General features: G+C 36.4%; 1 protein-coding gene across 17 annotated transcripts in view; it reads right to left on the reverse strand.

The window, feature by feature from the left end:
- The window catches only part of ESRRG (estrogen related receptor gamma), a 643,479-nt gene that overhangs the window by 186,769 nt on the left and 429,413 nt on the right, over nucleotides 1-27,297 (reverse strand). The gene's annotated exons all lie outside the window — the stretch shown is intronic.

Consider the following 27,297-nt stretch of genomic DNA (forward strand, 5'->3'; position numbering starts at 1 on the left):
ATTTGACAGAGCACTAGACATGGGTTCTAGCTCTGGATCCAGGCACTGTGTAACTGGAGCCAAGTCATTGTACCACACTGACTCTCAGTTTTCTCATTTATAAAATGAGAGTATTTGCCTACATGCTTCTTAAAGAACTCCGGCCATTTTTAAAAAGCATATATTCTACTCAAATAAAAAACACACTGCCTTGTGAGTCTGATTAGACTTTGAGAGCAAGGACTATTGCACCAAGGAGTACTCTTCAAACTCCCAAATTTCCATTTCCTTTGCTGCCACTGCACTGAGTCACCATTCAGGGGCATGCCAGGGCCCGTGTGTGTGTGTGTGTGTGTGTGTGTGTGTGTTGTGTATATGTCTGTGTGTGTGTAGCAGGAGAATAAGTAATTAAACAACTTGCTACATAACAAGGAAACTGCAGCAACCACATTCACTGAACACTCACTCCCAGTGGGCTACAAAAAGACAAACAGAAACGTTATCATTTTAGGGGAGCTGGGGAATGGGACTCTTGGTTTTTTCCTAGAAATGGTTCTCTTTTTGCTCATTACGTTTTTGGTGGGAGGTGTTGGCGGAAGGGCACTTCCCTGCAATCAGTGTCTAAGTGAATGTTTGTCCCAGTGTGTGACACCACGCTGTCAGCAAGCAGCTGGGAGCTGTTGAGTTGTTACTACATTTGATTTGACTGCCAGTAGGAAGCTTCATTTCTACCAACTGTAGTTGCTTGCTCAAAGAATCTTCTCTTCATTTTTGGAGTGATTTTTTCCCTCTCTTCTATTTCCTGTTCCTTGATATGTTGGAAGCCCAAATGCCATGTGGATTTGTCAGAGGCAACCTTAGTACTTGGCCCCTAAGCTTGTCAGATCTGAGAATCTGGATGCAAGGGATCCATGCAGTTTGTTCAGTGTTCCTGGTCTCTCATGTAGCGTCTCCTACATCTGAAGATTGCATTTTAATTCGGAATCCCTAGACCACCCCAAGGTCAACACAGGCATGAAGTGGTTCTGCCACACTGTGGCCATGTCTTTTTACATGGTGGGATTTATTTTAGCCAACAGAACAGATATTTCTGCAGCCCTTACTAGGTGAAAATAAGTGTTGTCATTCACCTTTTTGTGAAATTTTGTTGAAATCAGTGCTAGTTTTGGTGATTGCTTCTGGCACTTTAAAAATTTTTTCTGATTTGGTAACTTTACTACATCATCTGAAAGTCTTTCTCCCTAAAAAAAAATAACTTTGGTAATTAGGAGTCTCAAATAGTGCCTCTGACAACAACTTTTGATAATGAAAAGGATCTTTGGGAAAAAAACGAAAGAATATACGTGAGTGAAAAGGGTGAGAAAAAAAGAAAAAATAATCCCTGAGAGATATAACGAAAATTCAGGCTGAATGAAAAAGTAATTAACACTAAAGAGCTAAAACTGTAATTAAGAAAAAATTTCATTAAGAGGAAGCAGGCAAGCCTGCTTTTCTAAATATGACAAGGTGCTGTGTAAAAATAAAATAGAAGCAGGTTTCGGTGAGTGGAGCGGGAAAGCCATGTCTTTAACCAGATCAAATTCTCGAAATTGGCTGTCAAGACAGGATTGTTGTGATTTATACCCGTCTATCAAGTGCACGAACGAGAGACAGAGAGAACAGAGGCAAGCTGCTGTCGCTTCCATTCGCAAAGAACCTTTAATTTCCACAGCACCATCTGTTACCAAATCTAATTCACATTCCCCCTTAATCTGGTTTAGTTCCATAATACTAATTCTTCCCCAACCTTTATGAACACAAACCACACAAAAACAAAACAAAAATAAAACTACAAAAAACAAGGCTTTGGTTCTCAGTGAGTGAGGAATTGAATATTACAGAGTTAAGATGTTAAGGCTCTGGTGACGTATGTGAAGCAGGCTCTCTTCCATTAAAATGTATTCCTGGTAAGGGGATTTGTTTTCAGCCAATGAAGAGATATGAAATTGTTCATATTTGGGGTAAAAAAAAAAAAAAGATATAAAAGTAGGCCGGGGACATGAAAGCAGAGGTTGTCATAAAATACAATTGTTGTCAAGTTTAGTCACTTTCAGAACTGGCTGTAAAATCACTTTGTCATCGCTTTCATATAGAGAAAAGCTGAAATTGTATTTTAGGTAAGGAAACTCAAGAGAGTGGTGTATATATTCAGAAAGAGTGGAGAAGGGTTGGGGAAAAAACCTAGGAGAAATAGAAATGGAAAACAATTACATATATCATAAAACACAGAGATGCATATGGGTAAACACACATTAACTTCCCTCAATCTAAGATTCTATTAGCACATCCTTTTGATTCACCATTGCTTCTACTCTTAGCCAATATAATAACTGGCATTCACAATAATGAGTCTGCAGAGCTATAAAATTAGAAAGTGCTTTCTGTATCAGAGAAAGATTAAACTATGCTCAGTAAAGATTTAGTGTTAAATGTATTTTATTGCTTTCCAAGTCTGTGGAAATTTGTTATCTCTAAAGGCAATAGTACATAAAGATCCACAAGCATCCATTACAAAATGCAAAAAAGGTACCATGTGAATACTGGGGTGAGTTTTGATTACACATTTAGTCAACAGGCTCACTACCTAAGTTTTCTATAACCATTACAGTAATTACCATTTTGTTCTCTTACCCAGTATTATAGAACACTAGCTAGGTTACATAATATTATTCCCTCACTTTCAGAAATAATTGGAGAGACTATGATATAAAATTTATATTTATCACAGGTCTGATTATCACCCATAAATATATTTTTATAGAGAAGACTTTAACATGTAAAGTCCATGGCTGGACTTTGTAGTCTCTTAACACATTTTTTAAAAATCCAAAATGTTGGGATTTTTTGGGTTTTTAAAAATTAGGATTTCAACTATCAGATGTAATAAAAGCCTGATTTTTAAGAGATATGGGAGATCATGAAAGAAGATAAACTGTTTTATAACACTGAAACAAACAAAAAACTTGAGACCTGAATAAATATGCCTACACACACAAACATATTATCTTTACAGTCCCTATAAAAACATCAATTGTTGTCATAAACAAATGTAACTGATTAAAGATTATACAGATGAAAAAATATAAGGCAACTCTCTTAAGATTTTCATTATTCAATAAGGAATATGCTAATTCTGATATCCCTAAATTATAACATGTATTCCATAATTTTTAGAATTTCTATTTCAGTTCCAAATTAAAGAAAATTTTCAGTTCTTCACACACATAAGAGAAGCTAAAATTCATAAGACTGACAACAATGAATGCTGAGGAAGATACGCAGCAACTGAAAATCACATATGTTGCTGGGAGGGTATAAAATGGCACAGCCTCATCAGAAAAAAAAAATGTTTGGAAGTTTCTAATAAAGTTAAATGGACACCATAGCACAGCATTTCCACTCCTAGATATTTACTACAAGTGAAAACATATCTCCACAAAAAGAACTGCTTAGGAATGTGTATCACAGCTTTATTTATAATATTAGCTCTAAGCTGAAAACAAATCAAATGTCCATCACTGATGAACAAATAAACAAATTATGAAATATATACCTGTGTGTATATGTGTGTGTGTGTGTGTGTGTGTTTGCATGTGTGTGTGCACTCAAAGGAATCCTAGTCAAAGATAAAAAGAAATGAACTGTGATAAATGCAATCACATTGCTAGATCTTAAAAACATCCTGGCCAAGTAAAACAAGCTAGATGCAAAAGAATACATACTCTAAAATTCTGTGATGTTGCAGAACAAGGAAAACTAATCATCATCATAGAAATCACAGTGGTTTTTCTGGAGCAAGGAGTGGGGATTGCCTAGAGAGGAACATAGGGAAGCTGGGGGTTTTATGAATTATATGGGTCATATTTGTCAAACCTCATCTAACTGCACAGAAAATATGTCTGGTTGTAAATTGTATCTAAAAGGTAATCTAAACAAAATTTTAAACCATGGGTTAAACATAATAGCAATGCATTACCAGAAGTTTTCCTTGATTCCTATGCTCTGTACCAGATCATAAATAACCGGATCTAGAATATTCTTTTATCAGTGCCTACTTCCACCTCTCATTTACACGCAATGGACTAGGGAAGTGAGAGGACTTATTGAAGGACTCCCAGAATTACAGGCAAACCCCAATTCAAACTCCAGATTTCCATCTCTTAGGCCAGCTCTTTTCTTAACTAAGGCCTGCGGTGAAAAATATTTCACTGACTTGAATGATAAAATGTTTTTCATATTCTGTTTTTAAAAACTTATAAAATCCTTGCAACTGTAAACATAACATAAATGCATTCATGTGTATATTTTGGAAGAAAAGAAAGCTAACCTGCCTTCATTCGCCATTTTCTTCCCTCAAAATATGTCCAATAATAAAATGGCTTTAGGAAATCTGCAATGTGTGGGTAGTCATAATGTGCAGTGTAAGTCAGTCAAGGTAGGCTTAAACATTTTCTTTGTTTGGTTTGGTTTGGCTTTTGTAATAAGGAAGTAGATGCTATAGAATATAGAATAAAGAAAAATGTAGAATTTAGGAAGTAGAAATAAGAAAAAGAGGATAGTCATTTGATTTTTTAAAATACGGTTAAGCTAAAAGTATATATACACAAAGTAGAACGTATTAGGGAGAAAAATACCACATATAAAACCTGAGTAGGTAAAATGATACATTTCAAAAGAAATATATAATTTCTAAGAGGCTACCAGGTAAGAAAACTTGCATAGCAACTGGAATAAATTGAAAAATTATTTCATCACCAATTTGCCAAATGCTTCTGATGTAGTAACACCTAAGTAACACTTTCCTTAGCAGGAAAGGAAATAGATCATAGGGCTCATTTCTTGCCTTTAACTTTCACACACACAAAGGTTATAGCATTTAGTATTAAGGAGAAACAACATAATTATACAGCTAATTCATGTTTTCCTGAAAGGGGTTTCTGTAGAATAATAAAACTGCGTGTATCCCTGAAGACAAATCTGGCCAAGTTCACCATCCATCCCTTTCAATGGCTCCACACATGCTACAGGATACCAGGTCTCTTAATCCGAGTGTCCAGACCCGGCCTTCCCTGAGCTGACCCGGCCTTTCCCTTCAACCTCAGCCTTGTATCTTAAACCATCATGCATCGTGTAACAACATGTCAGTCAACAACAGGTCACAAATACGACACTGGTCCTGTAAAATTATAATGGAGCTGAAAAATTCCTATCACCTAGTGACGTCATAGTGCAATGTATTACTCACATGTTTTTGATGATGCTGGTGTAAACAAACACATTGCACTGCCAGTCATATAAAAGTATAGCACATTCAATTATGTACAACATGTTGTACTGATAATGATAATAGATGACTACATTACTGGTTTATGTATTTAGTATACTTTTTAATCATTATTTTAGAGTGTACTCCTTCTACTTACTAAAAAAAAAAAAAACAAAGTTACTTGTAAAACAGCCTCAGGCAGGTCCTTCAGGAGGTATTTCAGGAGAAGGCATTGTTGTCATAGGAGATGACAGCTTCATGCATGCTACTGCCCTGAAGACCTTCCAGTGGGACTTGATGTGGAGGTGGAAAGCAGTAATATGGATACTCCTGACCCTGTGTAGGCCTAGGCAAGTGAGTGTGTGTGTCTATATTTTAACAAAAGAGTTTAACAAGTAAAAAAAAATCTAAAAAACAGAAAAAACCTTATAGAGTAAGAATATAAAGAAAAAAATGTACAGCTGTACAGCATGTTTGTGTTCAAAGCTAAGTATTATGATGAAAAGAGACAAAAAGTTGTTTAACATTTTAGCAGTTTATATAAAGTTAAAAAGTTACAGTAAGCTATGGCTAATTTATTATTGAACAAAGGAAATTTTAAAATAAATGTACTTTCACTAAGTGTAGAGTATTTATAAAGTCTACAGTAGGATACAGTAATGTCCCAGGCCTTCACATTCACTCACCATTTACTCGCTGACTCACCCAGGGCAATTTCTAGCCCTGTAAGTTCCAGTCATGCTCAGTGTCTTCTACAAGTATACCATTTTTTATCCTTTATACTATATTTTTACTGTACCTTATGTTTAGATATGTTTAGATACATAAATACTTACTATTATGTAACAATTGCCTACATTATTCAGCACAGAAACATGTTGTACACATTTGTAGCCTCTAGGTTATATGACATAGCCTAGGTGTGTAGTGGGCTATACGATCTAGGTTGGTGTAAATACACTTTAGGATGTACACGTAAGGAAATTGCCTAACAAAAAATTTCCCAGAACATATCCTCGTTGATAAGTAACACATGGCTGTATACATGCAATGCTTAACACTTTGTAAGTCCCCATGCTAATCAGCTTTTCACACTGCTTTACCTTCTCTCTGGAATTCAACTTTCTTACCCTTGGTTCCACTTTCTGCACAATTTCCATTCATCAGTAAAAGTACAATTGGGTTATTATTTCCTCAGCAAGTCTTTCCTGACACTCTTTCCTTTAGGCTCATAATACTATGCACCTATTTCTATAATTACAGTTAACATCTTTGTGTGTGTGTGTAATTAAAAAAAAAACTAGAGATGGCATCTTGCGACGTTGGCCAGGTTGGTCTTGAACTCTTGGCCTCAAGCAATCCCCTTGCCTTGGCCTCCCAAAGTGCTAGGATTAGAGGCATGAGTCACCACACCCAACTTTAACATCCTTTTTTAATGCGCAGTTGTCCCTCAGTATCCATGGGGGATTCATTCCAGGACCTCCTCTCAGATACCAAGGTCTACAGATGCTCAAGTCCCATATATAAATTGATGTAGTATTTGCATATAACCTGTGGACATCTTCCCATATACTTTAAATCATCTCTGGGTTATTTGTAATAGCATATATAATATAAATGCTATGTAAATAGTCATTATACTGTATTCTTTAGGGAATAATGACAATAAAAAAAAAGTCTATACATGTTCAGTATAGATAAAACCATCCTTTTTTTCTGAAATTTTTTATCTGCAGTTGGTCAAATCCACAGATGCAGAACCCACAGACATGGAGAAATGACTGTACGTACTTACATTTCCATCCTTCCACTATGAATTAATTGTTTTACATTTCTATTTAACCCTGTTCCTGGGTTGTTGAGTAAATGAACAAACCATGAATTCACACACAAAAAAAGTTGTGGACTTTAAATGTTGGATCACACATTTCCTAAATAAAAGTGTTGTTTATACAATCTCAAGAATCTGTGAAATAAAACATTAAGCATAGAAAAACTATTTTATGGAAGATAAAACAAAACAAAACCCAAAAACCTACTGGGTGAGGTAGTATTATGATTATAAGATTTTTAATTGGAAGGCCTGGTTTTGAGTTCACCAGCATTGTCATTTGCTAAAGGTAAACTCTGACGTGGTATCTACAAGTCTTGGTTGCTAAAGCTGTTAAATGGAAGGTATATCTCATTGTGAATTTTAACAAGATTAAATAAAAATTGTTTGCATTGAATCAGAAGGATATCAGTGAGCAAGGAAGAAAAATGCCATTTTAGGGTGAAGGAGGATGACCCCAAAAGTGAGAAAGTAGGGAATAGTCTCAGAGAGTGTAGAAGGCGGCGGTTCTGAAGTATACTGTAGGGGATATGGAATCAGAACTGGGTTCAGAAGCCCATTGGGGCCAGATTGCAGAAGGTTTGAAATATCACACTACCTAGATTAGATGTCACTTTGTAGGTAATGGGAAGCTACTGAAGGTAACTAAGGAGAAAAGAGAAATCAGTCAATTTGTGTTTCTTTTTTCTTTTTCTTTTCTTTTCTTTCTTTTTTTTTTTTTTCATTGTTTTTTCTTTATTTTCTTTTGACATATAGTCTCACTCTGTCACCCAGGCTGGAGTGCAGTGGCATGATCAGACCTTGCAGAAGCCTCTTGACCTTCTGGGCTCAAGTGATCCTCCCGCCTCAGCCCCGAGTAGCAGGGATTACAGGTGCGTGCCACCACACCTGGCTAATTTTTTTTTTTTTTAAATGCAGACAGAATTTCGCCATATTGCCCAGGCTGGTCTTGAACTCTTGGACTCAAGCAACCCACCCGCTTCGGTCTCCCAAAGTGTTGGGATTACAGGCGTGAGCCGCTGCACCTGGCCCAATTTTTGTTTCTGTTAAACACTGTTTTGGCTCCAGCATTGTCCATATATTCACTCATTCATTCCTATCATGTTTTAAGCCTATAACTTGGTAAACAAAACAGACCACATCTTTGAACTCAGTGTTTACAGCCCAGCTATGAAGCTATTATATTATCTTCATTTATGAATGAAAAGAAAGGAGACAAATATTATGGGAATCAACAGAGGAGGTTTTTGTACTCCTAGTGTTCTACAAATAATATATAATAATTAGTCAAGCTACAATTTCTTTGACAAAGTATAATTTTTAATATATAATATGAAAACAAATTAATGCTTTGTCATAGAACTGATCATTTTCTTAAACTGTGGTAGTGATTACAAAAATCACATGTGATAAAATTATATAGAACTAAACACACATACACACACACACAAATGAATATGAGTAAAACTGGTGCTATCTGAAAAGTCCACAAACTAAACACACACACACACACACACACACACACACACACACACACACACAAATGAATATGAGCAAAATCGGTGCGATCTGAAAAGTCCACAAACTGCAATTACCTGGTTGTAATATTATACTACAGTGATGCAAATAGTTACAACTGAAGGAAACTGGGTAAACAGGATTCTCCGTATGATTTCATACAACTTCATGTGAGTCTATAATTATCTCAAAATAAAAAGTTTTTTAAATTAACATTTTCCTTGAGGGCTAGACTATAAATCATATTTGACTTTGTATCCCCAGTACTTCATGTTATGCTGAGTTCATGTCATCTTCTTAATAAATGTGTCACTTAAGAGATGTTTGTTGAATAAGTAAATGAATGAATTACAAAGCATCACATCAAGTAAACACATCATTTCTGTTTACTTATGCTATGAACCTGATCTCATGAGTTTCTGTGTCTGAAATATATGTTTGTGACATTAATTTAAATAATAGAGTTATGAGTATCTGATTCTAGATACCATGAAGTCAAGATCATGAAGGTTTCACCAGTGTGAAAAGGTGGTTAGCATGGGACTTACAAAGCGTTAAACATTGCATGTATACAGTCACGTGTTATTTATCAACAAGGATCTGTTCTGGGAAATTTATTGCTAGGCAATTTCCTTATGAGAACATCCTAGAGTGTATTTACACCAACCTAGATCATTGAAGATGCTGGCATAGATGCTTGGATGGTTCTCTCTTCCACCACCACATCTCACAGTGTATGGTGAATTATCAAAATAATGTTCTTAAGAAATACTGATATAATTTTATATGTCCCAAAAAGATATACAGAAAGTTTGTTCTTTTTCTTTTCTCTGCTATGGCAGCGGAAAATATTACAACCCTACTGGTTCTCAAGACAACATTGTAAAATGAGTGTTATCTCCATTTTACAGATGAGGAAAGAAGGCTGTGGTAGAACCAGAACCAAACTTGGATTTTCTGTTGAAATCCTTCACTCTGCACTACAAAATGCTGTACCACAGAGATTTAATATCAATATTTTATAACAGCCAACTTAATATGTCAACTGCAGACATAGTTATATTTAACACTTTAATCTTCTAAAGATTTTTTTGTTCTTTAATTTTCTTAAACAACTGTATACTCAGTAAGTGCCATGATGTACCTGTCTTGACTATTTGACCCCAAAATAACAAAACTGTGACCAAATTAAAATAAAAACAAAAAATGTAACTTAGTCCTTCTTAAATGCCCAATAACAAAGAATAATAGTGTTGAAAAGTCAAAATTACAGAGCAACTTAAAAAATACTAAGATTATTTATATCATAGTTACTCCTTAATTGGTACAGAAATAAAGTCTTCTAATAAGGAGAAGCTGACTTATTTCACACCATAGAAATCTGGAGCTAGATATTAGGTAGAACTTCCTGACCATATATTTGCTGTCATTAATTAACTGTATCAAAATGTATAATTAATATAAATTAATTAACTCACTGTGCCTCAGTCATCTGTTAAATAAAATGGGATACTAATACCTATCTTATCTAATGTACAGGAATGTTGAGACTCACAAGATAAAATAGGTATCAAATCTTTTGAAAAGCTTAAAGCGTTATGCAAAATTAAAGTACTACTACAAATTTGTAGAACAAATTCTCTCTCTCTCTCTCTCTTTTTTTTTTTTTTTTTTAAGACAGAGTCTCACTCTGTTACCCAGGCCAGAGTGCAGTGGCATGATCCTAGCTCACCGCAACATACACCTCCCGGGTTCAAGCGATTCTCGTGCCTCAGCCTCCCCAGTAGCTGGGACTACAGGCAAGTACCACCACATCTGGCTAATTTTTGTATTTTTAGTAGAAATAGGGTTTCTCCATGTTGGCCAGGCTGATCTCCAACTCCTGAACTCAAGTGATCCACCCGCCTTGGCCTCCCAAAGTGCTGGGATTACAGGCGTGAGCCACTGCACCCAGCCCAAAATATCATTTCTAATTTTTGGAATAATCAAGTATTAAAATCTACATCTGATTTTGTAATATAAATCCAAACTTACCTTGAACACTCACAAAAAGTTATTCAGTTTTTGAGATTTGTTGTGATTTGTGTTTGTTTAAGCACTTTAGTAATGCAATCTGAGTTTTACAATCTTTCATCAATTTACACAATGTTATAGCAAATGATTTCCTTAATTCTCAGTACCTGAGATTAAGAGGTTATGCTAGGTGTTTATAGCACAGCTTTAATTTAGTCAATTCACAGATCTTTTGTGAGTATCTTCGAAGCGCAAGGCATGGTGCTAGCTGTGATAATGAGGTCTTTTTCCAAAAGAAAACGTGGTGAATTTCAGGGAAGGTCAAAATAGCCATGCTAAGAATTAAGGTTGTGTGGAAGTTATGCAAGAAACTAATGAGGTTAGAGCCCTCCATCAGATTCCATGTGGATAACAATTTAACACAGGTCAGGGGAAAATGTGGAGGCAACTTCTAAAACTGCTTAGCTACATTCAACCATATTAGCCACTAACCACAAGGAAAATAAGACAAGATAGTGTGAAACCTATCTGTCACTACTTCTGGAAATAAAAATGACTCCTGTGAAAAAAGGCATAGTCTCAACCAAGAGCCATGGAAACTTCTCTGTGGAGTCACTTTAACAACCCACAGTATTAAGAGTTCTCAGCCTCAGTAGTTGCTGGCCACACCCTAGAGGTTTAAGCCCCTGTCCCCTCCGTTTGCCCCTAAGATGTGGACAGGTCATCTGTCGAGTTTCCAGAAGGGAACTACATATGGCGGGGATATTGATTGTTCTTATCCAAAGCTCAGTAGGAATTATTGAGGGAAAACAGGGAAAGGAAAAATTACTACAATCCATCTCATGAAACACTTGGCCAACGTTACACATTAGCTAACTAGTTAGATGTGTAAGATTGCAAGTTTCGGCCGGGAGCGGTGGCTCACGCCTGTAATCCCGGCACTTAGGGAGGCCGAGGCTGGTGGATCACGAGGTCAGGAGATGGACACCATCCTGGCTAACACAGTGAAACCCCGTCTCTACTAAAAATACAAAAAAAAAAAAAAAAAAAAAATAGCCAGGCATAGTGGGGGAACCTGTAGTCCCAGCTACTCGGGAGGCTGAGACAGGAGAATGGCGTGAACCCAGGAGGCGGAGCTTGCAGTGAGCCGAGATCTCACAACTGCACTCCAGCCTGGGCGACTGGGCAACACTCAGTCTCAAACACAAACAAACAAAAAAATTGAAAGTTTCCTCGTGGAGCACATATGTCCCTGTGCAAACTCTACTCATAACTATGCCTCTTTTTTTTTAATGGGAAAATCACAAAATAAACAATAAGTGATGGTCAGTATAGAGGCATTAACCTTACAGATTTAAAAAAACAATATGATGGTGGATGGTAAGAAATAAACTTAGGGGGTGTCAGAGAAATAAATGGAAATGAAGTAAGGAGTTTGGTTTCATCACTTCAGAAGCCCCAATTGAAGAGATGCCTCTCTCCAATGTCTAAGGAACCAAAGCATCTGTGACTCAGGGAACTGAGTTCAGGAAAAACAATCTCTTGAAAAACGGCAACTTCTATCCTAGCCTAGACCCACATGTACATATTTCTCCCCACTCTCCAAATTTTGGCTGATGGATTAGCCAGTTCAGGTAATAATGCTGACTGATGTTGTGAACTTTATTCATTCATCTATCTTTCTATCCCTGGAATCTCACGAGGCTGAGGGCTGCGTGCCAAGGCCATCGCCAGCACGTACATAAGGTCATCTGCTTATTTACCTGCATTGCTGTATCAAATATGCTGTCACATTTAAACTACAGAACTACTAAAATATCTGCCACAAGAAAACAAATAATGATAGCCAAATGATGGTGTGTGATTGGTTGACTGTACTGAGTACAGGGGGTTGTTACCTAGTAGTTTTATTAAATATGAAAGCAAAAGATTTATATTATGTGTGATAAGGGCAAGAATGCTGTAAAAGTGAGAAAATATGGCAACAGTGTGCTGTACATCACCAATGAGATAATTCTTTATCTAAAAAGTTGGCATTCTTAGACTTCCAACATGCAGTGCATGAAATTCATATATTCAAAGGAGACATCATAATAACCTGCTGGCTGGTGGTGATGGATATGTTTTTAATCCAAATGACCACAATCTTCAGTCTACCTGTCATGGAGGGCCAGAAAAAAATGGAATTTTCCTTTCATAACTCTTGATGTTGAAAGAGGAAAAACCTGGAAGAATGATAAGTGGCTCATTCCAATGGACAAATGGACAAGGAACTGAGAGAATGGGTGTGAATAAAAGTCATTGTTCCTTAACTAATGCCATTTTCACTTGTTACACTGGAAAAAAAAAAGGGGGGGGAGCGAGAGATGATTTCTGCCCCCTTCATGTCTAGAATGCAATTCAAACTGCAACAAAAGCTGGAAAACCTTCACCACCATGTGAGGTAATTTACAAATTACCTCTTGCTGAAAAAGTCAGGGAGAGCCTGGCATAATATTTATCTATTAACTAAAACTTACTGTACAAACACAGCAAGAAGAGTGACACTGCAGAGCTTTATTGACTAGAAAGCCTCGCCTATGGATTTCCTCCTTTGAGGTTTAAAGGAATTCCTATTTCTCATTTACAGTCTATCAGAAAAGGTATATGACCTGCATTTTTAAATGTATATAAATCCACTCAGTCAATCAGCCTCGGCTGAAATTTAATGGATGTATCAGTCATCGTCGGTCCGGGGAGAGAGAACGAAGCACCAACATCTACTACCTCATCTCTGCTGCCTCTATTATACTCCCCGCCCCCCGCACCTTTTCTTTAACCTCACTAGCTTAGATACCTCGCTTAACTATTAAGTGAGGAGTCTTGCAAAGTTGTTGTTTTTAAAGAGAGAAGTCTGAGTAAAAATGAGCTGATGGAAATATAGGAAGACTCTGGCTATTTTCGCTTTTTAAAAACTTCATTTTCCCACCTGTGTCATGGCAATATTATCACACATTCAGCAAATATACAGTAGCAAGATGTTTCCATGACAAATTAATTACTTTCTAAGCATTTTATCAGATAAATAAAAATCACCACATGACGATAAAATCAGCTCATTCAGTTTATTTAACCTGTCCTTCAAGAAACTCACCTGAAATAGATTAAGGACCACCTCTCAGGCACACACATACACAAACACTCACACTTACACACTCATTTGCTCACTCTTAAACATATAAGCTGGACTCTCATACTACTGGTAACAAGGCTTGTAAAGGCCTCCTAACATCAGAGCCAGATAATACTGTTTACTGGATTAGTATGAAAGATGGTATTCCCATACATCTCAAAAGATAGGAGAAACTGAAGATGAGAAGCTCTTCAAATATCTTTAATCTCAGTGTAATCTGCTAGAGTCTATACTTTCTCCCTTAGTACCTTAGTAGGTGACTTTTAGTTTTATTTTGACATTTCCTTTAATATCAGAAAATATTACGTTTTCATAGTCCTATTCTTACCCTAACACTCTAGGCAGAGAAGAAACCAGTGAGTGGCTAGGTTTCTGTCTTTACTTTGCTTTCCCCTTTGCTAATTTCAGAAAGTGAATCCAGCAATTATAAGTAGTGTGAGGCTGATAAGGAGTCACACATGCAAGAGAAATAGGTTCAATTCAAGCTTCCCTGACTAATCCTTATTATGACTCATTTCGACTTCAGAATTTGTCGGTTGAGGTAAGAAGCTAATTTGGCTTTGAGAAGTAAAATCTCAGTTTTTTACTTTCCTTCTAGTGCTATTAACAACCCCATTATCAAGAGCAAGTTTGTGGAGTTTGGGGGGGCATGAAATATTTATTGAGTACCTGTTCTTGCCAAGCATTTTTTGCATGCTATTTTATGAGATCGCTAGACTTAACATCCTTTAAGCAGTAGCATAAATTTCTCTGGCTTTCCAACTCATAGTCTGCACCATACTATCTTGCTTCCCAAAATAAAGTGCATTATTTTTAAAACCTGCACCCAATATCATCCTTACTCTATGACCCTGAGATTAACAGTCTGACATTCTGTGAGATCCTGTCAGGGAAACGGTAGCAGAAAGGACCTGATAGATTTCTCTTAACTGCTTCATTCCTTTATGCACAGATGCTGCTCCTTCTGTTTGCACTCATCAGCAGACTTGTATCCTCTCTTGCCATGGGTTCTCTCCTGCAAATACAACTAGGTTTTAATCTATATGTTTTAAGAAAACAAAGGAATCTGGCATTATGACTGGACCAGCTGTGACATCCCAAAACAAAAGATCACCAGGCCATGCTGTCTTCAGTGCTTAAGTAAATACCACCCTATTTATTAGCCTTGCTTTTGGGAAACCCCAAATGGTCACCTTACCTCCTGACTTATGAATCCATAAAAATGCCCATGATTTATTATTGCATCCCCCTTCTTCCCTATGAATGAGATAATGAAGTTCTTTATGAGAGGCTATTAAGAAGCAGCATGGATGCTACTATTTGCTACTTATCCTATATAATTAATAACACCATAACTGCTATTAGAGAGCAGTATTTAAAGTAGCCAGACTACCATAAATATGGCTGATTTGACTAAACTGTCAATGGCAAATTTCAGGAAGAACCACTAAAAGGAGATTTACTTTTGAAATAAATATTACAAAAAGGCTTTTATTCACATTTATTTTATTTATGTTTCGGTTCTAATGAAATCACTAGACTCACCAATTTACTAGATAATTATAAAGTCTGAATTCTTAAAAGCAAGTAGTTATTGCTAATTAATATTTTTCTGGGTGTCTCCTTGACAAATTATAATATCTCCCTTTTAAAATTTCTTACATATAGTTAGGCCATAGTTTTCTTTAAAAGGTGACATTCGTGCCTTTAAAAACACCTTGGATGAAAATGCTGATCAAATAAAAATAAAACTAACACCCAGATTATAGATTCTCCAGTCTTATGAGAGAGGGTTAAGAAAGAAATCTGTAAAAGGCTAAAAAGAGATGTTCGTAGCCAGTAGGCTGTGCTGATACATGTTCATTTACTAAGTTTCAGTTCCCATTTCATGAAAATAAACACACTCTAGACTTCCCCCGATGAAACAAATACATTTTCATGTGATCGTAGGATAAAGGAAGTTATTAGATATTCCAGGCAAGCCGAGTGTGGTGGCTCACGCCTGTAATCCCAACACTTTGGGAGGCCGAGATGGGTGGATCACTTGAGGTCAGGAGCTCGAGACCAGCCTGGCCAACATGGCAAAACCCTGTCTTTACTAAAAATAAAAAAAAAATTAAAATTAAAATAAAAAAAAACTAGCCGTGCATGGTGGCGCATGCCTGTAATCCCCACTACTCAGGAGACTGAAGCAGCAGAATCGCTTGAACCCAGGAAGTGGAGGTTGCAGTGAGCCGAGATCACACCACTGCATTCCAGCCTGGGAAACAGAGCAAGACTCTGCCTCAAAAAAAAAAAAAAAAAAAGATATTCCAGGCAAAGTTGACCCAAGCACATGAGTTGGTGAAATCATGTACATGTGAATTATTCTAGTCTTGTCCATATTAGATCAGAGAAGTTCTAATACCCTAACATCAGAATAAAAAAGGAGAGAAAAGAGTGCTCAGGAGGATTATTGCCAGTATGCCTTAAATTTAAAAAAATAATAATAAATGAGCACTGTGAGTTGTGGTGAATACAAACCAATCAAAGCAATGAGAAAACAGTTTACCTATTCTTGTACAGATGCAGTGAAAAGATTTTTTAAACGTTTAATTACTTTGTGTATCTAAGGAGCCTCAAGATATCTATAGATATTCCCTGAAGTTGTCAAATAAATACTGAGCCAACTGCTGTTCTTGCAGTTAACCAACAACTAACGTGCAGGGATGTTCAAGATTTTGGCTTCCCTGGGTCACATAGGAAGAATTGTCTTGGGCCACATATGAAATACACTAATACTATGATAACTGATGAGCTTTAAAAAAAAATCACAAGAAAAATCTCATAATGTTTTAAGAAAGTTTACGCGTTTGTGTTGGGTCGCACTCAAAGTCGTCCTGGGCCATATGTTGGAAAAGCTTGATAAAGGTTACCTTTAATTAAGTTTTGTCTCTGTCAACTTTGTCCTTCTTTGCCTGTCTAGAGTAGCAAACAGTGTTCCAGTGACTCTGTGAGAAATAGCCTGCTTTTCAGGAAAAGATAATTTAAGAATAAGTGAAAGTCTTTGTTACTAATTCTGTATAAATGTAATTTATTTTATTTATTTATTTTTGCTTTTTGTTTTAACTGCAAGGAAAAAATAGACAATGGCTTTTTTTAATGGCATGTTTTCAAAGCTGGATAGATGTGTGTGTGTGTGTGTGTGTGTGTGCAGGAGTGGGATTGTTGGTGAATGTGGGGGTGGGAAGAGAGAGAGCTGGGATGTTAAATGGCGAAGTATAGGGCCAAAAAAGAATGGGTGAGTGGGAGATAAACTTCAGTCTTGCCTAACTCACCTGAATTTTATTGACGGACCTTAAATTTTACAGAGTTGCTTAATGTAAGGAAAATATTTCATTTTATTTGCTGCTGGAAAATGGTTTTAAATGCAGATAAAAAGGAATCAATCACCTCAAAGACTTTTTGGGAAAAAACTGGGTATAAATAAATTTTCTTACAGTAAAAAGTATTGAAAAAATATAAAAAGGATTACTGGTTACCTTTTGAGTTAGCAGTGTGATTCATTTTCATGTACATTCTGTTCCCCATATAGACATTGCTTATTTAAATGAAGGCTAGCACTTCACTGACTCAAAAAAAGCAGATCTTTTAAATTTACTTTGGAACTGAATTGAGTCAAGTGGGATGCTGTTAACTAACCCTAAACATCTAGTAAATTTGGCCGTGTGCGGTGGCTCACACTTGTAATCCCAGCACTTTGGAAGGCCGAGGCGCGTGGATCACCTGAGGTCAGGAGTTCAAGACCAACCTGGCCAATATGGTGAAACCCCATCTCTACTAAAAATACAAAAATATTAGCTGAGCATGGTGGCGGGCACCTATAATCCCAGTTAGCTAGGAGACTGAGGCAGGAGAATCGCCTGAACCCAGGAGGCAGAGTTTGCAGTGAGCCGAGATTGTGCCATTGCACTCCAGCCTGGGCAACAAGAGCAAACCTCTGTCTCTCTCCAAAATGAAAGAAGAAGAAGAAGAAAAAAAAAAGATCTAGTAAATTCTAAAGTGCAAAACATCACATGCCTTTCTGTACATATAGAGCCAGAGGAAATATTAAAAAACAAATTCTCTTTTCATGACTTTATCATAGGTACTCAGTTAACAAATAAGATAAAATAAGATATAATTACTAGATATAATATATAATATTATCCATATGTATGTGTCTGTGTTAATCTATAACGTAAAAATGGGAGGAGTAGATTTTTTTTAAATCATAATTTAAATAAAACCCCCTACCTACAGCCCCAAATGATACTATGTTCTGAATGATTCTGAGGAAGAAAAATAGGAAAATTTGTTTCAAGTCTGGAAGCTACCAATTCCATTCACAGTTCTAAACTTTGATTTACAATTTATAATCATGTTCATACAAATTAGCTCGTCCTAGACCACAATGACACTACAAGTTTGTAAACTTATCTTGTTAGATACAAAATGATATCAGTAAGTCTTTAAAAAACAGTATGTTTAAACTTTCCTAATTGCAACAGTGTCTATTTCCATATAAATGACTTGTTTGACTGTAGTTTACAATTGCTTTAAGTATTTCTTTTTTGGGCTAATCAAGTCGGTACCTGTCCATGTGGTTTATTGAGGCACAAAACATACAGTTATATAGAGATTTACATGTTTGAAGACTTTCATTTAATAGTTAGTATATATTAATGTATATGCAAAATCCAAAACAATGCTTTGTACATGGTAGCTAACTAAAATATTCTGAATGGCCACATAAATGAGCATAATTGACATATAAATTATTTTATAATTTTCTATATCTAGTAAGGAAAAAAAGGACACAATCTGTGTAAATTATTCACTAAAAAATCAAATGTGTTATCCTCATTTTAAAACATCTGTTTCCAAAAGGACACACTGTTGTTTTATTTTGCTAAATCAATATCCAAAAATACTAATTTTCATCAGTTACACTTACGTTGAAAATCCCAAAGATTCTCTACCTAGAATTGCCCATATTTGAAGTGCAAAACAGGCTGAGCACTATCTAAATCTAGATAAAACTCATTGGTTTGTAATCTGCACAATGATCTATACATCTAAATCTATATGCAAATCGAATGCTTTCATGCATTAAAGCATTCCAAAGCACCAGGACCAAGGGAGCAGCAGGTTCTTTCAGATCCTTCCCCTGTTACTCTTCTTCTTTCCTTCTATTTATTTATACTAGCTACCTAAATAATTCACACTGCCTGCTTTTCAGCCCGAATGTTCCTCAGAAGAGGCCTACAATGAGCTATTGCAGTCACCAGATGGACTCATGAATGCAGCAGGTGGGGCAGATGGCAAGGCGCCCTGTCTGATGCTGCCTGCCTGGGCATGGACTGCCTTTTCCTTCCAGGTACATTATCATCATCCTAACACTGAGCGGTGTGTAGTTTGGGGGTGGGGTGGAAGTGGGACACTGGCAAATCCTTTACATGCAATACTAGAGAAATCATAAATTACCAGCTGCCCTCTTCCTCCTTGTCCCCCACCCCCAGCAACCCCTGATGTTTCATGTTGTTGCTTTGTTAGTGAGTTTGTCTTTTTTAAGACTATGGTGAAGGTTTCCGAAGCATTCTGGCACTATACATGAAGAATGCATCCATTTTAAACATTCCACCTCAGGTTTAAAAAGTGAAGAGAATTCAAAGGGAGTGATATGGGAAAACTCAGAAACATTATGGTGGGCGGGGGGGGTGGATAAAGCATGTTCACAAATATTTTGCAAAAATTAACGCGCAAACGAAGCAAAAACATAGGTGAGGTGACTCAGCTCATGTCTGTAGTGCTTACATAAAGGTCCTTTTCATATATGGAGTGGAAAAGATAAAAACCATATGTTTACAGCCTTTCGATGTTGCAGAAAATGCTGGCTGTGCCCATGTTGCAATAGTTCTTTGTCTCATATTTCTGGTGTCATTTCTAAAACTGTGGCATTTCCCTTCCAAAGTTTGTAATCCTATAATACTACAACACACACACACACACAAAATACATTGCATAGCACTTGCAATTGGAAACTTACAACAACATGATGCCAAGCTATCCTGAGACAAGCGCTCAGTAACATGTAGTATAAATTTTAATTGAGCATAAACGCTTGACAAAAACTCTCTCGAGATATTTCTGGCATATTCCGATTGGCAGTGGTGCCATGATACCATGATTTTAATCCTTCTATAAACTTAACTGATGCCAATATAAATCTTATTACCTAACTTCCCTGATCATCTAATTATAAACATCTAAAAATGTGAAAGACAATAATTGTAATGACCTGAAGCAAACCAATCTGTATCTTCAAAAATAAATAAATAAATACAACTCCTAAATAAAATGCATTCACTGAAGAGATGCTGCAAACAGAGAACTGCTTTGAGTTCAATCTTTGAGTCCTCAGGTAAATTGAAATCCCAGGCTTTTGGGAACTACCAGGCAGTGTTGTAGGAATGCTGGACAAAGACAATAGCTGTGAGATTATCTCAAGATTAAGGGCAAGGTTTTCTTATAAAAACTACTTTTCAATAGTCATTTACTTTGACTGGAATGATTTTACTAATTCAAACCTTTCCCTCAAAGTCAAACAACATAAACATTCTAGAGTTCAAACAAATCCTTCTTACCTTCTCTGCTACCTGGGAAATATATTGTCTTACATGATGTTTTAAAGCATTTTTTTTTCCTTTTCTTTAATCAGTCTAAAAAATCATATACAAGTAATATTGAGCATTTTAAGACTTAATGGCAATTTTGGTGATCAAGTCTTCACAAAGTAAAATAATCAGGCCCACCTTTTAGCTGAAGGAGCACAGGCCAGATCAGACTTGACTGCTCCAAGACCCCAATCACATTCTCGCCACATTCAGGATCTAAATGCACAATTCCTAATTACATTCATGATGTGAATTTCACATCAGTTCTAAAAAGCCAAAACCAGAAAGTTAGGGTGAAAGTTTCAGTGTGCTGAAGTTTTATGTAAAAGTACTGCTACTTAAAGTCCAGATTTTATTTTATGAAGACTGACCCCTGTTTACATCGGAGACTTGGGTACGAAAAATCCCATTTTTAAATGTTTTACAGGCATTCACATGTTTTTATAACTTATTTCAGGATATTAGTGCTAAGTCAGTGTCTCCATATAGCCAAATACTTTTGAATGATCAAGAAAATACAGTTTAACCCACTAAATTGATAACTTTAATGATTTCAAAAACTGCAAAAGAACACGTGTAATCTTTTTTGATGCACTGTGAGACTATAAGCAATTAATTTGACACCAGAGTGTTGGTTATATGGAATACACTTCAAAATTCATTTTAAACTGATATTTTCTGATTTTATTAACTATCATTAAGCTATGTACCCACAACCTAATTACTGTACATAATGGAGGATACTTAAAAATACTAAACAGAAGAGAATAAATATTTCTTAAGAAAAAAATACACTGGAAGGCAAGTGGTGTTAAATTAATTTTTTAAGATAGTGACTGTGGAATGGAAACATAATTTTTAGAATTGATGTAGTTCACAATGATTTGAATATTCTTGGTATATTCAACGTGTGTTAAGATAGTCATAATTAAACTGGTAGGCAATATTACTTATAAAATAAAATTAGTAGCAAAGTCTCAGAAAAAAAAGCCATTTTAAAAATAAGAATAAGTGTAAATAAAGAATGAAGAAATGAGTATATAATTACAATTTAAGCCTGGAATATAGAAGACAATGAAAGTAATATATATTACCAAGATGCTACTGAAAGAGAATTATAAACAAAATTTTAATTTTTTACTTTTCAATAATAGTCTTTTAGTAAAGTTTACATTATATTCTCAAATAGATCCACCTTATATAAATGTCTATATCTGAACACATTTTTGGAGTGTTAGAAATCAATGTAATCACACTGGTCATTGGAGAAATGCAAATCAAAACCAAAATGAGACCACCTCACGCCAGTCAGAATGGCAAACATTAAAAAGTCAGGAAACAACAGATGCTGGAGAGGATGTGGAGAAATAGGAACACTTTTACAATGTTGATGGGAGTGTAAATTAGTTCAACCACTGTGGAAGACAGTGTGGTGATTCCTCAAGGATCTAGAACCAGAAATACCATTTGACCTAGCATCCCATTACTAGGTATATACTCAAAGGATTATAAATCATTCTGCCATAAAGACACATGCACACGTATGTTTACTGCAGCCCTGTTCACAATAGCAAAGACTTGGAAGCAACCCAAATGCCCATCAATGATAGACTGGATAAAGAAAACGTGTCACATATACACCACGGAATGCTACGCAGCCATAAAAAAAAGGATGAGTTCACGTCCTTTGCAGGGACATGGATGAAGCTGGAAACCATCATTGTCAGCAAACTAACACAGGAACAGGAAACCAAATACCACATGCTCTCAACTCACAAGTGGGAGTTGAACAATGAGAACACATGGACACAGGGAGGGGAACATCACACACTGGGGCCTGTAGGGGAGTTGGGGGCTAAGGGAGGGATAGCATTAGGAGAAATACCTAACGTAGATGACATGTTGATGGGTGCAGCAAACCACCATGGCTCCTGTTTACCTATGTAATAAACCTGCATGTTCTGCACATGTATCCCAGAACTTAAAGTATAATCAAAAAGAAAAAAGAAATCTGTAATGACAATACATATATATGCAAAAAGCTTACATTTGCATGTGTTCAAAGAAGAGTTATGTGTATGCGCATGTGTGTACAGATATATATGTATCTCTCTCTCTCTCTCTCTCTCTCTCTATATATATATATATATATATATACACACACACAATTTCTCTAATTAATTAAATTGTTATTTTCTTATTTCAGACCTCTTCCTGGATATGGCCAAGCCTGGAAGTTTCAAAATACATGCTATTCTGAACCTAATAAAGAAAACATATATCCAACCTTTAACCTAATATATACTAGAATTAGTTTAATTTAAAAAGAGAAACATACTTTTAAATGTCCCTTTCTCTTTGCCAAACAAAATATTCACAAACTGACTCAAATGCCATGATTCAACACAATGATCCATTTTCTGAATTCATGCGACCTCCTTTATTAACTATGATTTTTTTTTGTCAGCTTTTTTTTCCTATGTAAGTAGTGCTGATTTAAAAAAAAAAAATGGAGGTAGTATGTATACTCTCTAATGAAATTACTGATTGTACTTATTTGTGGTTTGCCGACCTGGGTGAAAATATAAATTAAGTCACATAATTAAACACACACAAAAAATCTTAGAATAAACCAAACAATAAATATTTTGTTAGAGCTGGAAAATAACACACCAAATGACAATCAACTTTTAATTTGTAAATAAGGACAGTATCTTTGCAATATTAATCTGAAATCCTGGTTCAGGATTTACCTAATTTTTGTTTTATTTTGCTTTTCTCTTCTGAGAGTCTTAGAAGAATTTTCTGCATGTGTTTTGAGTTTATAGAGTATATGCTCCCTCGCATGCCTTCTCTGCACCTAAACAGAGCCATTTACATAGCCCATTGAACACTGTTTAGTAAACAAGGCGGGTACAAGTCCAGAGTGGCTTCTATCTTCCAGTCCTGCCGTCTTTTTTAAAAACAAGGCAGGGGTTCTGTTTTTAGTACACACTTCGGTTCAGTGTTAATCCTGTTTTATGTTGTTCACACCTGCTGCTGACTAGCAGCCTGCTGATGGGCTGGGGCTCATGCTGCTTGGAGAAATCCCACTAAAACTAACGAAGAAGCTGGACAAAAGCTACTGTACAGAGCTGGAAACAAAGCCTGCCCAGGGTCCAGAAGACAAGAGAAGCAAACCCCACAAAATCTTTCCTGTCATTTGCAAATAAGGCTCCAATATCCCAAGTTTGCCATTAAACAAAAAAAGGCAACCAATTGCTTTTTTTGAAAAGTCTGACTGCCATTGGGTTATTTATATTCCTGAGCTTTTTATGTCTTTCGGTAAAACTGATGCAAATACAGTTTTAAAAAATGCTGTTGTAATCAGGTGTACATGTGAGTCACTACTTTGAGTCCTTAACAAAAGAATCTGTACTTAAACATAATCATTCATTTAAAATACTCTATGGTTAACCTTTCTACTCATAGAATTTTGCATCCAAAGTGAACAGAGAATAAATATATTCTGCCATCAGTGTCCATGGTGTGGCCAGGACAGTGACTCGTGTACTAAGACTGCTCTCCTCCCACCGCCCCCACCCCGCTGCACTGCATGCGCCTAATAGCAAACATCAAAAGGAATGATTTCTTTTTTGATCTTAGTACCAGCGATAAATCAAATTCAGTGCCACAGACAGGGGGGAAATGCACTACTAAGGAAAACTCCAAGGCTGACAGTGGGACCAGGCAGAGGCATTCGCTCAATCAAGTTTCAGTAAACGATGCCCACTCTTCTCGTTGAAACAAGATGTAAGCTGTCGTGCATTTACCCAGAATGCGAAAAACGTGCTGAGTCCTGACGTGACCCTAAGTTAAGAAGCACTTTGTACTGACATTTCCAGCAGTGGCATCAGAGCCCCTCCCTCCTACCTATCGACCGACCGAGCCAATTTCCTTCCTATCTGGGAGCCAGGTTCTGCCCGCAGGTGGGCCAAGAAAGCTCCTATTGGCCAGTGCAGGATAGTTCCAATAGGAGCTGCACATCTGGGGGATCAAATGGTGGCTCTGGGGTCATTTTATTACATCTCCTGAAGCACCTTTCCTGACTGCAATAGCCAATAAAGCATCCTGGGCTCCATTGCCAACTCAGGAAGTTCTGCAGCTGCCCGCTCCACAGTGGTGCACAGATTTCATGGAGCACAGTTTTAATGCTTCCCTGGGGGAAGCACAAAAAGCACTAACTAGCATATTAAGGTTCTCTTAACGAATGAATGTGAGGATGAAATATTTGAGGTGTTGGTATCTTTGCCTCAATTTGTTTTGAAACTATTTACCCTTAGCAATGTGTTCTTTCTAGGGGGTTACTACTGTTTTCTAATAGGAGGTTTCTCTGGCGTTTGTGACATGGTCTTCCTCAGCAGATGCAAATTTTACATGGATTCTCAAAAGCAGCAAAGCAACCACAGAAGACATAGCAGATAAATGCACACTTTTTCAGTGTGTACAATACTTTATACTTGGCAGCTATTTAATGATGCTAGAGAAAAAAAAGTTGCTAAAAATGATATTATAAGATATTTGGTATAATTTTATATAGAATTCATCTGTCTCCCATCTTCTGTGACAGCCCATCAGAAAAATAATAAAAAAGTTGTTGCTTTCAATTTGATTATGGAATATGAACGGTAGAGAAATAAATTTAATTATTGTGTTGAATCATGTGAAATTACTGATACTTGACCATTGTTTGACCTACAAAAATGGCAACTTCACATGCTTCAGCCTAATATAATTAGAATCCCATTACCTTACTTTCATTCAAAAAAGTCTGATGTTTTATCAAGGAATTTTATGATTTCAAACTTGACCTTCCTATTGCTTTTTCCCTCAGAAAGCCACATCAATTTTTTTTAAAAAAATTAATATGAAAATGAGAGAACTTATCCAAGTCTATTTTAAGACTGGAACCTATGAAGGGCTTGGGTACACAGGCCCTAGTGGTAAACATTTCATGTGAAATGAAGTTTTTTGCATGTAAGAACATTTACATATTCAATGGAGTGTTTACTATATCCTCCCCTTTTGGTGAAGCCACTTAGCAATGCTATGTAACAGAACAGCAAATGCTTCATTCCAAGTGCCAAGACTGCACGATAATGGAATATGATAGAAAAATCTTATCCTTGAGGTCCTTAACTAAAGGATTTGAGACATGAATTTTTTTTTTCCAGCGTCTTTGTAAGTTTAGTCAGGACAAAAAGATTTCAGTGTATCAGCAGTAGTGGCGGTTTTCAGATCAAATGATATTTAGTGTTTTGCATGTAGTATTGGCGACATGATGAATACCCTCGGATAAGAAGGAAAAAAATATAAGCAGCTGTGCGCTTGATCAAGGTGCGCTACCTGCTGCTGCCTCCCAGCACTGCTGCTAAGCTTGCTCACTTCTGAAGAAAGTGAAGACCACCTTATTTTGATTATAGTGCTTTCCTCGGGCAGGAATTTTTATTTCCATTTGAATCTTAAACCATTACATTTCCAGTGATGCATTTTTATGTTTACAATTGACATCTTCATAAAAGAATGAAACCTTTGAGCAACAGCTCAAAAGCATGAAGGTTGCCTGCAGTAAGTACTTACATTATTTTACACCTAAATGGAGCCCAGTTGTTTTTAGTTAAAATTTAATAAACCTTAAACTGATGACCTTTCTTCCACAGAAAGGTCCCGAGTTGCAAAAACGAACTTTCCAATGAAATATATTTTAAGGAACTAGTGCTGAACAAAGGGCTATTTAAAGCTGAATGCTTTGTCAATTTATCAGCTTGTGAACATTCTGTTCCTGAATTCCCCACTGCTGCTGAATGTATAGAACGGTGGTGCCTTGCTTAATCGAATACTATTGATTCGAGTGTGTCACAGTGATCTCATTGAGAGTAATCAATAGTAATCCAAAATCAATCAATCTGCTCTTGCACTATCATTTATCAAATCTGAATATGCCAAATTATTTGTAGGCGTCAAATTACAAAGAAGAGAAAATGGCAGAACTGGGAGAGTTAATGGTTTATATTGAAGAAAAAACCAATATCTCTTTTTTCAAGAGGAGGTGCTTTAAGATGGACTATTACTTAGACAAATACATTTATCTTCTCATTAAAGAATCCTAACTTTATAATTAATCTCATTCCTTTCTTGAAAAGAAAAAAAAAAAAAAAAAAGATTTCTCCTGTAGGAGTTTGCTCGTTCAGCACAACTCACAGATGCCCTAACTTATTTAACCAGAGCAGACTAGCATTTTACAAGTCTGATCAGCTAAGTTTCAAATACCTGTAACCCATCTGCTGAAAAAACAGGGGAGACTGGATTGACATAGGGCATAACTGCATCTTCTAACATCAGAAATGATGTTTAATAGAATTTGAGTGGAGAAAGGAGTACTTAATTTCTCCAGAGAACGTACAGCAGAGATGCACCTGCTTATCAAAGAAGCTGCTGTTGATGCTGAAGTTTCTTTTATCAACATATTCACCTGTAATTCCGTCAAGGTAATAAATCCCTCTATTCATTACAGCACACTCAAAAGCACCCCTCCTATTTAACTTGAATGAAAAAAGGCACAGAGTGTCTAAAACATTTACTTTTGCTAATGTAAAAGTGTTGGCATTTTACTTCATTCCCGATAAGCTGGTGCCAGTAGAAGTGATTATTCTTTTCTTATTCAAAGCCTATCAGCATTTCGAAAAGCTTTCTCAATCTTATCAGGTGTATGAACAGCACAGTTAACTGAAAACAGTTTGTACTG

This window comes from Macaca mulatta, chromosome 1 (assembly GCF_049350105.2).
Source record: "Macaca mulatta isolate MMU2019108-1 chromosome 1, T2T-MMU8v2.0, whole genome shotgun sequence".
Taxonomy (NCBI): domain Eukaryota; kingdom Metazoa; phylum Chordata; class Mammalia; order Primates; family Cercopithecidae; genus Macaca; species Macaca mulatta.